The 14,486-nt window shown below is 36.8% G+C and overlaps 1 pseudogene; it reads right to left on the bottom strand.

Moving 5' to 3' along the window:
• Positions 1 to 397: 397 nt before the first annotated feature.
• On the bottom strand, positions 398 to 2,275 carry LOC136147380 (E3 SUMO-protein ligase PIAS2 pseudogene; annotated as a pseudogene).
• Between the last annotated feature and the right edge of the window lie 12,211 nt (positions 2,276 to 14,486).

Genomic DNA, 14,486 nt, shown 5'->3' on the forward strand with positions numbered 1-14,486 from the left:
GTTGTCATTTTAGAAGAACTGATTACATCTTTTTAAATTATAAAAACGTATACTTGAATATTTACATAATTTTATTGTTGTGTATAACAAAAAAAATTAACCGATTTGTAGAACCCATCCATTCATGTAGTAACATGAAATTGAAATCCATTTCTCAGGAGGATATAGTTACAGTTGAATGTATCTGATGATCAAGAGTACACCAAGAGTAAGAAAAATCCTTGCATGTTGTGTGGTTCTTGCTGCAGTCATCTGTGTTCATCTCTCAGAAGGCAAAAGAATACATTGACATTTCAATAAATATCAAAGTTATCATTTGCCAAAAAATAGCTGCCATGGAGCAGAGATCCAAGAAAGAGCAGTTCTGATTAATGATTTCTAGAATCGAATGAGTCCTTTAGTCCAGTGAGATGATGTCAGGAATGTTACTTCCACTGTTGGTTATGACCCCTGTCTCACTTCTGCTGCTGGATGAACTCACATGAGTACTGCTTTCATGGGGGCTGGTGGTGCTGACAGACGTACTGTTTGCTGTTAAGGGTGAGGTGAGACTGGGGATCAACTGGAATAAGGGAAAGGAAATCCAAACCTGGTAGATCTGAGGACATGCCTGAAATTGGTGTGTGGTGGAATGGTAACAAGTAGCCTGTTAATGAAGGCAGAGTAGCAGCAGGATCAACAGAGGTCACACTGGGACACTTACAGAAGATGGCTGATACCTGAGAACCCCTTTGGTTGGGCTACTTTATGTTTCTGACATAAAGATGCATTTCCTTTTGGCAGGAGGGTCGTCCTCTTCATCAGAAGAGCTTTCTATTGTTAGGTCAACGAAATCCACTTTCTTCTTGCTTGTCTCATTGGCTACACTCACTGAACAAGGCTTACTGAGGACACTTGAAGTTTCTGTTTTTGTACATGGCTGGCTGGATACTTTCATAGCTTCTTTCTTCAGTCTCATTGGACACAAAGAATCATCTTCTTGGAATTTTATCTCATCCATATCAGAACAGTCATTGAGAATTTCCATAAAAAGCCCATTTAAAATTAGACTTTCATAGGCAGCTTTTTTTTGGTCACACACAGGACAAATCCAGGTGGGTTTCTTCTCAGTCATCTGCAGATAAAAAACAGCATCAAAATACCATAGGTGTGCACAAGTCACCGCATGGCATGGGATTGTCAGCCTCATTTTCCCTAAAGGGCACATCAAGGTCACCCGAAGGCTAGTGGTAGCAATTTCACTGTCAGGAGCCTCAGTAAGTTTTTTTTGTTTGTTTGTTTTTTAATTAGGACTCTGGAACGATCAGAGTTTCTAATGCCTTTCATTTTTAATCTCTGTAATAACATGGGTGATGTGAGTTGTCATACAAGATATACAGACATGGAATACTTCTTTCCAATTTCTGATGCCTCAGAAATGGAAATCTGGTTTGGCACAGCTGAGGATAACCTAACCAGTGATGTAATATTCAAAGGGCATCCAGGATGCTTCTGTTCAATCCCAGCTTTAGGTGGTGGTGCATAGCCAGGCAAAGGAAACAATTTCCCATTTACTTTCATACAGAGACTATTGGTATAGTTATCTTCTTCAGGGAAACTTGTGTCTGCCAGACAAAGTATCAGCTGAATTTGTACTGTATAATCTCTCCTACCACCAGGCAAAAAAAAAAAAAAAAAAAAAAAAAAAAATCCCTGGATATGCATATTTCTCTAACTTGTTAAGGTGTCAGAGTAAAAATAAAAACTTCTCTTGAAACCGCTGTATACTGCTTTGAGCTAGACTCGTGGGCTTGATGAGAACATCAAGGACATCATAAAAGGTTAATTTTTAAAACTGCACATCACGCTGGAAAGGAGGGGTTGGGGGAGATGGCTGCCACATCTCAGATGTGGGTTTAGTATCTTGAAGCCACACAGACCAACAGGAAAGAACGGCGAGTGAGGTGTAACTGAAGTGGAAGGCAACAAGTGGGTTCCAGCCACAGCCAAGTCAGGTTCTACAGGTGAGGAGCTACCATCCAAACTGAAAACAGGTGATTTGATTGTGGATAAATCAGAAAGGCCTTCAAGCATCCACGGGTATCGGCGCCTATACAATTCTCGGATTTTAATCTGACCCGCAGGGTTGCAGCCACACTTCAGTAAATGCAACGCCCTCATCAGGAGGTCATGCTTACGTCTTTATTCCGTCCGGCAAAGCCTAGTAACACTTATAGTTCAGAAACGCAGTTCAGAAACTGGAAACCATCTGCCTCAACTCCTCGAAGTCCGCCATTTTATACCACCCGCGACGCCGCCGCCACTGCCGCCACAGCGCCCCCTCCCGGTGCCGCCAACAACACGGCCGCCGCCTCGGCTGCCGGCGCCACCTTCCGCATCATCCTGCACCCGGGGCCCCTGAGGACTTCACGGCCGCCGGGCCGACTCTTGGTCCACTTCTAAATGGACATTTTAAATGTTGTTTGCTATTTGTTACTGAGTGTTGTGTTATTCATATATTCTGAATTCATATTAACTTCCAAGCATACATATGATTTGCAAATATTGTCTCCCATTTCATAGATTGCCTTACTCCATAGATTGGCCAACCATCTTAAAAATTAAAATCACTTAAAAATTCTAACAGTTGCTCTGTAAATTTGCTTTAAATTTTAGCAATGTGTTTTGTCATATAATAGGAGTGCGGTTTTTCACGTTCAAAATGTTACATATTTTCTCTTGAGTTTATACCTAATTTTGTTACCTAGATCTTCTGAATAATGATAGAAGTATTAATAGTAGGAAAATTTTTGCTACTGATTGTAACGGTTTCAAATATTCCTACTTAGAATAATACTAATTATAATTTTAAGTCTATATATTTTAGAATAGGTTTAGCTTTACAGAAGGATTGCAAATTTAGTACATATATCCTGCATCCACATTCCATTACTAATAACATTTTACATTACTAATGAACCAATGTTAATGTGATTTTATTACTTAAGGAAAGAAAAGTGACCCCCATGGATAAAGTCCATGTTTTATCCAGATTTCCTTCGATTTTAGTTCTTACCCTCTTTTTCTGCCTAAGAGCCACATTGCACTTAGTTGTAATATCTCTTTGGACTTCTCTCATCTGTACCAATTTCTTAGACGTTCCTTGTTTCTAAACAATGTTTTGAGAGATGCTGGTAAATTGTGTTAACATACAAACGGAGGCATATTAGAACATTTAAGAGTTTATTTGAGCAAAAATGCAGTAGAATTGGTAGTGTCAAGCTCAAAGTGATTAGGAGTGCTCTGCTGAGGAGAGCTAAGGGAAAGACAGGTAGACAAGTTACAGAAGCAAAGAAAGAAAAGCATCTGATTGATTGACTGTGAACCCTAGTTGACGATTTGTGATGTGTTGTAGCTAGGTTTTGATTTCTTGTCTTGAGGCATTTACAGGCTTAAGATTTTGCTTTGCTTACATTGGCTACCAAAACATTAGCATCATTTCAGCCTAATAGACTCCTTGTTGAATTAACTTAACAGATGCTTTGTAGCATGGTCCTCTATTGGGATTTGTTTGATTTTTTTTTTTTTTTTTCTTCATGATTAGACTGGAATTACTGGTTTTTGAGAGCAAGGCCACATAAGCAAGGTATCATTCTTATGACATCATATGAAGGGTACATACCATAAGCTACAGACTTATTGCCATCGATATTGACCTTAATTACCTGCCTGAGGTAGTGTTTGGGAAATTTCTCCACTGTAAAGTTACTCACCATCTCCCCCTTCACATTGCACTTTTGAAATCAAGTCAATCAGTACAATCAACATTTAAGTAATGAGGAATTATGATCCATCTCCAGGGTGAAATATCTATATACAATATTTGGACTATATCTGCATGGAAAATGTCTCTTTTTTTCTATTTATTTACTTATAAAATAGTTTATTTATGTCAGTATGGACTCAAGAAAATTTTATTTATTTTGAATTATAATCTAGTACAAATGTGCTTACTTTTTTACTCAAATTGTTGTAGCTTTGACCATCAGAAGTGCTTTCACTTGACATTCCAGTCTCTTTGACATAACACCACCACTGTGTGCATACATGTCTCTGTGTGATCAGGAGTTGTGTACTAAGCTATAAATTAGCCTCTGACACTACAAGATGCTCCAGGCTCATCTTATGCATTTCCTTTACTAGTCCTACAATCAATAGCTCTTGATTATTATTTTGGAGAATGGTACTAGAAATTGTAATCTAGGTATCAACCATGAACACTGCTACTGAGTTTCATTACTTCTAGGCACTTTCAGCTCATAGAGCAAGAAAATGTGTGTATAGAGCTAACCTATACGTAGGCATACATCTGTAACTCTTTCTATATCTAGCCATCCATATACATGTGTTCATACTGACTTCCACAATTTCAATCCATTACCCCATGGGTAATATTCTCACTCCCATGATTATGTATAAATGCCCACTCTAAAACTGAAAAACCTGACTTTCACCTTCTACTATCCATTTACTTAATGGTTTAGTTCCTCTGCACATGTATAGCACTATCAGAATCATTAACCTATATCCCCATGGAAAGAACTTTACCAAATAGAAAACTAAATTAAAATGTTTACAGTATAATTCCTTTTGCCTTCAGTTTGAAATAGTCCATGACATAGTCATTCAGGTCAGCACAGTTTACTTCACTCCCTTTAATTAGTGCTATGAACTGAAAATTTGATCCCTCCAAAATCATGTATTGAAATCCTAACCCCCAAGCATGATCATATATGTAGATAGGTCCTTTGGGAAGTGATTAGGTCATGAAGAAGGAGACTTCATGAATGGCATTAGTGATATTACACTAAAAGAGATCCCACAGAGCTTCTCCTTCCACTGTGGGAGGGCACAAGAAATTTGCAACTCAAAAAGTGCCCTCATTCAATCACTCTGGTTGATCTTGGACTTCCAGTCTCCAGGTATATGGAGAAACAATATATTTCTGCCATTCATAAGTCAACTAGCTTATGGTATTTTGTGATAACAATCAAAATGGACTAAGACAGTGAAAAGGTTGTTAAATATATGTGAAATGCAGGTGATTTATTTGTCATTCTGCATTTTATTCTAAGCACCCTTGAACTCCATAATAATATATTCTTAAAATTTTAAATACATTAAATTTCAACAGATTTTGGCAAAGGCATGTCATATAACTGCAGTTGCATATCACAAAGAACAGGTTAACCTCTGAAAAATTCCCTATGCTCTATCTTTTCAACTTTCCTCTCCCCTGCCCTCACAGTGTGACATGCTTATATTTGTCTGTCTATACTTTTGCCTCTTCCAGAAATGGTATGTAACTGAAATCATAGAACTCATGCTTTTTTCACAATGACGTCTTTTACTTAGTAATGTGCATTTAACATTCATCAATGTCTTTGATGGCTTGATAGTCATTTTTATTGCTGAATAAAATTCAATTGTATGGATATCACACAGATTTTCTGAAGTCCATTTACTTATTGGAGGATATAATGCCACTTTCATTTTTAGGCAATTATGAAACCTACTATAAACATTTATGCACAGTTTTTTTGTGGATATAAGTTTTCAAATCAGTGTGATAAGCACCTAAGTGTGTGACTGCTGGTTGATAATCCATGTTTACCTTTGTAAGTCACAGCCAAACTCTTCCCAAGTTGTTGTACCATTTTGCATTCCCAACTGTAATAAGTAAGAGTTCCAGCTACTCCTTATCCTCACCAGGACTGTTGCATCTGGGTCATTCTAATAGGCATTTACTAGTATCTTGATGCTCTAATTTGCAATTCCTTAATGATATTTGATGTTCATAATCTATACTTATTTGCCAGTTGTATATTATATCTTCTTCGGTTAGGTATCTGTTCTGTTTGCTCATTTTGGGGTTCTCTTTCTTGCTGTTTCGTTTTATGAATTCTTTCTAACTTGAATATCAAGAGCTTTACTATGTATGTGCTTTTCAAATATTTTTTTCCCAGTCAGTGGTTTCTCTATATTTTCTTAACAGTGGCTATGAGAAAGAAGTTTTTAATATTAATAAAGTGCTACATGTCAATTTTTTCTTCATGGATGTTGCTTTTGGTGTTGCATCTAAAAACTCATCACCAAACTCAACATCACCTAGATTTTCTTCTAGTTTTCTACTAGAAGTCTTATAGTTTCACACTTTACATTTAGATCTACATTCAATTTTGAGTCAATTTCTATAAAATATGCAAGGTCCATGTCTAGGTTATTGCTATCATTTTGTATATTTTGTGGGACAACATCTTTTTTTCATAGCTATTTTTCGAACAATGATGAGAATGAATCTCATCTTTTCTAAAGGATTTTGCCTTCATCTAGCATTTTATTCATATTGGGTAAGAATATTTTGTACATGATTTTTGTTGCAGCTATATTCATATATGTGACTGACTTTTAATTTTCCAGTTTACTATTGTATACCAAGAATATTCTTGAATTATATAATTCATTTGGAGAAATATCCTTATTCTAGTATTTATTTTAAACTTTTTTTTATATTGGAGTATAGCTGATTAAAAATATCGTTATAGTTTCAGGTGGACAGCAAAGGGACTCAGCCATACATATCCTTATTATACTATTATTTGAAAGGTTTTGTATAGAAATTATCCTATGGCTCTTCACTGTAGGCAGATACATATGCAATGATTCAATTTCTTTGGTAATTAGAGAGCTTTTCAGTGTTTATATTGTATTTATATACATGCTTCATAGAATGAGTAAATTTTTTACGTGAAATGCCACTTTATATTACAAAGAACAGAGATTGTCTCAGTTTTACAGAGGGTATGTGAAATGTGGGCCAGTTTACATAAGTTCAGCTTGTACTGCTTGAAGTATGTTTTCAAATGGAATGGGAAAGATTCTGTCCCTTTCTAGAAAAAGGTTACCCAGTGTAGTAAGCAATTATCATAATGCATCACAGTGAATCACATCTTCTTGTGTCCAAACATGCATGCCATATAACTGTTGTGGGTCATTTTATGAGAAATAATTATTCATATTCTTGAATCTGGACTGGTTGAGCCTTCTATTGACCAATATGATGTGGCAGAAGAGATAGATGATTCTGGAACATAGAACATAAGAGGGCTTGCACCCTCTGCTCTCATATTTTAGAAACTTGAGAACTTTATGTATGAAGCATAGTCTAAATTACTTGAAATGAGAGGTCATATGGCAGAAAATTGAGGCATCCAACAGGAATGACCTTGGGACTTTTTGTTCAATCCATCCATTAGGTGAATATAGTCATGAGTGAGTTTTCAGCCTCATAAAAATGCTACATTGTTTTTTTAAATCAGTCTTCATCTAATATATTCCAATTTAGCCACTTTTACATCTTTTTCATAGTTTCCTCACTCAATATAGATGTTGCTTTTGTTGTTCAGTTGCTAAGTCGTATCTGACTTTTGCAATCCCATGGACTGCAGCATGACAGCCTTCCCTGTCCTTCACTATCTTCCAGAGTTTGCTCAAACTCATGTCCATTGAGTCGATGATGCCTTCTAAACTCCTTCTCTGTTTCCCTCCTCTTCACCTGCCCACAATCTTTCCCAGCATCAGGATCTTTTTCAGTGAGTCTACTCTTCTCATCAGGTAGCTGAAATATTAGAGCTTGAGTTTAGCATCGTCTTTCCAATGAATATTCAGGGTTGATTTCCTTTCGAGTAGACTGGTTTGATCTCTTTGCAGTCCAAGGGATTCTCAGGAGTCTTATCCAACACCACAATTTGAAACCATCAATTCTTTGGTGCTCAGACTTCTTTATGGTCCAACTCTCACATCTGTACATGAATACTGCAAAAAACATGGCTTTGATTATACAGACCTTTGTCAGCAAAGTGATGTCCCTGCTTTTTAATATACTATCAAGGTTTGTCATAGCTTTTTTTCCAAGGAGCAAGCAACATTTAATTTCATGGCTGCAGTCACAGTCTGCAATGACTTTGGAGCCCAAGAAAATGAAATCTGATAATGTTTCCACTTTTTCGCCATTTATTTGCCATAAAGTGATGGGACAATATGCCATGATCTTTGTTTTTTGAATGTTGAGTTTTAAGCCAAATTCTTTACTGTAGACTCTTGAGAGTCCCTTGGATTGCAAGAAGATCCAACCAGTCACTCCTAAAGGAAATCAGTCCTGAATATTCATTGGAAAGACTGATACTGAAGCTGAAACTCCAATACTTTGGCCATGTGATGCAAAGAATTTATTCACTAGAAAAGACCCTGATGCTGGAAAAGATTGAAGGCAGGAGGAGAAGGGGACTACAGAGGATGAGATGGTTGGATGGCATCACCAATTCAATGGACATGAGCTTGAGTAAGCTCCAGGAGTTGGTAATGGACGCATTACCAATGGAAGCCTGGCATGCTGCAGTCCATGGGGTCGCAAAGAGTTGGACACGACTGAGCAACTGAAATGATCTGAACTTCACTCTCCTCTTTCACCTTCATCAAGAGGCTCTTTAGTTTTGCTTTACTTTCTGCCGATAAACTGTTATATCATCTGCGTATCTGAGATTGTTGATATTTCTCCTGGCAATCTTGATTCCATGTGATGGATTCTTGGAGTGTGGGTCATGAATTGTCCAGTCAAATGGGTTGTGAGTCATCCAACCCAGCATTTCACATGATGTACCCTGCATAGAAGTTAAGTAAGCAGGGTGACAATGTTCAACTTTGTCGTACCCTCCCCCACCCTATTTGGAACCAGTCAGTTGTTAGGTTTCTGGTTCTAACTGTTGCTTCTTGACCTGCATACAGGTTTCTCAGGAGACGGGTAAGGTGATGTTATATTCCCATCTCTTTAAGAATTTTCTACATTTTTTTTTTTTTTATGATCCACACAATCAAAAGCTTTAGCATAGTAAATGAAGCACTTTTTTTTTTTTTTTTTTTCTGGAATTCCCTTGCTTTCTCTATGACCCAGTGAATGTTGGAAATTTGATCTTTGGCTCCTCTGCCTTTTCTAAACCTAGCTTGTACATCTGGAAATTCTTGGTTCATGTGCTGCTGAAGCCTAGCTTGGAGGATTTTGAGCATAATCTTGCAGGCATGAGAAATGAGCACAATTGTATAGTAGTCTGAATATTTTTTTGGCATTTCCCTTCTTTGGGATTGGAGTGAAAACTGACCTTTTACAGTCCTGTGGCCACTGTTGAGTTTTCCAAATTTGCTAACATATTGAGTGTATCACTTTAACAGCATCATCTTTTCCAGCTAAAATTCCATTACCTCCACTAGCTTTGTTGGTAGTAATGCGCCCTCAGGCCCATTTGACTTCAGACTTCAGGAATCCATCACCTAGATAAATTACCTCCAGGAATTTCATCACCTCCCCTAACACTGTCCATAGTAACACTTCCTAAGGACTACTTGACTTCACACACCAGGATGTCTGGCTCCAGGTGAGTGATCATAACATCATGGTGATCCAGGTCATTAAGATCTTTTTTGTATAGTCCTTCTGATTATTCTTGTCACCTCTTAATCTCTTTGGCTTCTGTTAGGTACTTATTTTTTCTGGTCTTTATTGTGCCTGTTCTTTCATGATATTTTCCCTTGATATTTCCAATTTTCTGGAAGAGATCTCTTGTCTTTCCCATTCTATTGGTTTCCTCTATTTTTTTGCATTATTCATTCAAGACTTTTTTATTTCTCTGTGATATTCTCTAGAACTCTGCATTCAACTGGGTATATCTTTCCTTTTCTTCCTTGTCGTTTACTTCTTTTCTTTCCTCAGCTATTTGTAAAGCTCCCTCAGACAACTACTTTGCCCTCTTGCATTTCTTTTTCTTTTGGTTGGTTTAGGTCACTGCCTCCAGTACAATTATTAACCTCTGTCCATAGTTCTTCAATCACTCTATCTACCAGACCCAACCCCTTGAATCTGTGTGTAACCTCAACTATATAATCATAAGGAGTTTGATTTGGGTCATACCTGAATGGCCTAGCTGTTTTCCCTACTTTCTTCAATTTAAGCCTGCATTCTGCAATAAGGAGCTCATGATCTGAGCCATTATCAGCTCTAGATTTTGCTTTTGCTGACTTATACAGCTCCTCCATCTTCAGCTGCAAAAAATATAATCAATATGATTTCATTATTGACCATCTGGTGTTGTCCATGCATAGAGTTGCCTCGAGTCATTAGTAGGGAGTGTTTGCCATGACCAGGGTGTTCTCTTGGCAAAACTTTGTTAGCCTTTGCCCTGATTCATTTTTACTCCAAGGTCAAACTTGCCTGTTACTCCAGGTATCTCTTGACTTCCTACTTTTTCATTCCAATCCCCTATGATGGAAAGAACATTTTTCTTTCTTTCTTTTTTTTTTTTTTAAGGTATTACTTTAGCTCTTTCCAAAATGGCCTCATATAGAGACCAACAAACATCCTCTTTTTCTTTCTAGATATGTCATACTGTTGATGTGATAGCCAGAACTTATAGTCCACAGCATTAAATTCATGCCCAGAGGGAATTTATCTAAGAAATACAGATATTTTCTTCACAAGGCAATCATTTTTCTGCTTAAGAATACTACATAGAACTTGCATAAATATGTGAAAAATGCAGCAACCAATAGACAGTGAAACGATACTTTTTTCCATATGAGCACCGAAATCAAGAAGACAGAGTGCAGCCTTGTTCAATCTCACTTGGAAACCTGAAAGTCCAGGAAATCAAATTTTTCACAGTTCTTAATATGTCTCTTATTGACTGCAAAATTGCCCTGAGTATTGACTTAGGGCTTATAAATAATTTTTTGCTAGTCGAATTCTCAAACATGGAATCCATAAATAATGAAGATTGACTGTATATGACACATATGTGGACATTTCCAAATACAAATACTTTTGCAGAGTAGAAACAATTAGAGTTGCTAAATGTGGAACTCCCCAGTTGACGTCAAAAAATGTGACGCATCTTATGTAGATAACCAGGGAATAGTGACAGCCAAGAGTGCAATGTGGTATAAAAATTTCAATCTCCATGACTATTTGAAGAAGCTGAACCCCAACTTGGGCTTCCAGGTGTTGCTAGTGGTAAAAGAATCCACTTGCCAATGCAGGAGATATAAGAGACATGGGTTTGATCCCTGGGTCTAGAAGATCCCCTGGAGGAGGGCATGGCAACCCACTCCAGGATTCTTGCCTGCAGAAGTCCATGGACAGAGGGGCCTGAAAGGCTACAGTCCATGGGAGTCACAAAGGGTGGGACATGACCAAGGCAACTTAGCACACATGCACTAATAATCCCAACTTGGCAACCTGTTAATGGAATAGCTTTAGGCAAGTAACTCGCCATTTCCGATTCTGAATATCATTTGCTCTCTTGTAAAACAACAACAACAACAAAAATATATTCTACTAGAATATGCTATTTTTAGGATTTAAAAATATATGTGTCATATATATCCATATATTTTCTCCCTAGGAACAGTAGTTCAGTGTTCACTAATTTAATGTTAATGGAGATTTTATAGGAAAAAACTACCATGAATAATGAAAACTAACTTTATATATGTGTGTTTATGTGTTTTCTATAAAACATGTAATTATATATAATATGTGATTGTATATGTTTTGTATAAAATATGTAATTATATATTTCATACATATATACAATTGTGTGTCTGTGTGTTTAGAGACCACACTGATGAAATATTATATCTACTCAATAGAACATTATTCAGTCGCAAAAAAAGGTACATACTACTAACACAGGCTCAAATATATTATGTTCTGTGAAAGCAGCCAGACACAAGAGACTATTCTAGGAGTCAATTTACATAAAATGCCTAGAAAATATAAATTTATTGAGTTATTCTCTCAATAAATAAGTACATTATTGGTGGCTGGGAGTTGGTGGTAAGATTGGGGATTAGCTTTAAAGAGGCATGAGGGGATTTATTGTAGAGAAGGAAATGTCCTAGAAATGATATGTTGATGGTCACATTACTCAGTAAAGTTGTTAAAAATAATCATAGAATTGTACACTGAAATGACTGAATTTTATGACATATATCTGTTGCAAACTATAACTGTTTTATATTAAAACTGTTATAAAGTAATAAGGGCGACTTTTTAGTGAGTAATTTTACTCTTGGGGAATATCTACTTTGTAATTACCTCCTAGAGTTCACAAAAAATGATTTTCTTAGTTTCCTGAATTATATTTATTGAATCTATGCTATGCATCGCTTGTCTTACTCTCTCTTCTGCATCACTGTTTATTCTTGTTACCTGTACATTTGATGTCTGTAGTGTTTCTGAAGTCTACTATATATCCAAATGTAATGCCTCTATCATCTCTTTAACGTATCAGTTAATTAAAAAAAAAAAAAATCATCGGCTACTGTGTGTCAGCTCAATACCAATTTCTGAGGATGGAATACTAGCTGAAATAGACATAATACCTATCCTCTGGGCTTCCCTGATGGCTCAGACAGTAGAGAATCTGCCTGCAATGTGGGAAACCTGGAGAAGGGAGTGGGTACTCTCCCCAGGATTCTTGCCTGGAGAAGTATATGGACAGAGGAGCCTGGCAGGGCTTCAGTCCATGGGATCGCAAAGAGTCGGACACGACTGAGCAACTGAGCACTGCACAGCACAGCAGAAAGGTTAATTGCTCAAGAAATTAGAATAATCTCTCAATATTCTCTAGTTTATACACACACTCTGAAACAACTGACAGTTTCACTCCACTTAACCATTTGGAGACGAAATGGAGTGAAAGAAGATAATGCTAAAAGCCATGAATTCCTCATTCACTGAACTTCCACCACTGCACCTAAGTACAAACATCATACGCTTTCTTCTGTGTCTTCGTCACATTAGTAAAACTGGCAAAGGGTTTGGGCTGGACCATGACTTGACTCGCAAACCATAACATGGCTCTGTTGTTCTTGAAGTTGAAGTCTTCATGGTTACACTGGGACTCAGAGCATTATGTGGATAAACTAAGTAAGTTGCTGTTGTAGCTTCTTACTTACTAAGATCAAACTTTGTAGTGCTCTCCACACAGATACAATTAGAAACATTATTCTATTTCTGAGAAGTAGGATTGTTCTTACCTCATCATCCTGCTGCTGCTGCTTTGGCTAGCTCATAAACACAGAATATATAATAAATAAACAAATCAGTCTTTGCACTGAAAAATAAAACTTCATGCATATTTCCCTTAAGATGCCAAAGAGACAGGATCAATGATACTGATATCCTATCTAGTTTTTGGAATTTTTGCTTTTATCTGCAGTTCAAGATGCAGGAAAATCCCCATGAATCACATCTGTTTTAACGTCACCTGCACAAACTCAAAGGCAGCATTGTCACTCCACTATTATGTTTTTGAAAAGATATAAGAGTGTCATATAATTGTTCTTGCTATGTTTTTCTCTTTTAAATTTTTCTTTATGACATCACATCTGAGCATTTTCTGCTCAGAACTTATGACCCTTTTCTCCAGAAATTCATGAGATATTCACAACATGAAATAGGTTCCAATGAAGTCATTTCCTTTTGACCATTAATATCTTTGGGTATCTATGGAACCTCAGAGGAGGTGACTAATGTAATCTGTTGTGGTCAAATCGCCATTCAAACTGACTATGCTATTTGCATTTCTACCAATAAAAACCGCAGAACTCTTGGCATATAGCAACCCTACCCAAAAATCTTCACTAAAAAAACCAACCAAGCAACAACAAAAAAAACTGCAATATATATATTTTTCTGGCCTTATATTTAGATCTTTAATCCATTTTGAGTTTATTTTTGTGTATGGTGTTAGAAGGTGTTCTAGTTTCATTCTTTTACAAGTGGTTGACCAGTTTTCCCAGCACCACTTGTTAAAGACGTTGTCTTTTTTCCATTGTATGCCCTTGCCTCCTTTGTTGAAGATAAGGTGCCCATAGGTTTCCTGGATTTATCTGTGGGCTATTTTGTTCCATTGATCTATATTTCTGTCTTTGTGCCAGTACCATACTGTCTTGGTGACTGTGGCTTTGTAGTAGAGCTTGAAGTCAGGCAGGTTGATTCCTCCAGTTCCATTCTTTCTCAAGATAACTTTGGTTATTCGAGGTTTTTTGTATTTCCATACAAATTGTGAAATTATTTGTTCTAGTTCTGTGAAAAATACCATTGGTAGCTTGATAGGGATTGCATTGAATCTATAGATTGCTTTGGGTAGTAGAGTATTTTCACAATATTGATTCTTCCAATCCATGAACACAGTACATTTCTCCATCTGTTTGTGTCCTCTTTGATTTCTTTCACCAGTGTTTTATAGTTTTCTATACATAGGTCTTTCTTTTCTTTTGGTAGATATACTCCTAAGTATTTTATTCTTTTTGTTGCAATGGTGAATAGTATTGTTTCCTTAATTTCTCTTTCTGTTTTCTCATTGTTAGTGTATAGAATGCAAGTGATCTCT

Source organism: Muntiacus reevesi, chromosome 15 (assembly GCF_963930625.1).
Source record: "Muntiacus reevesi chromosome 15, mMunRee1.1, whole genome shotgun sequence".
Classification (NCBI taxonomy): domain Eukaryota; kingdom Metazoa; phylum Chordata; class Mammalia; order Artiodactyla; family Cervidae; genus Muntiacus; species Muntiacus reevesi.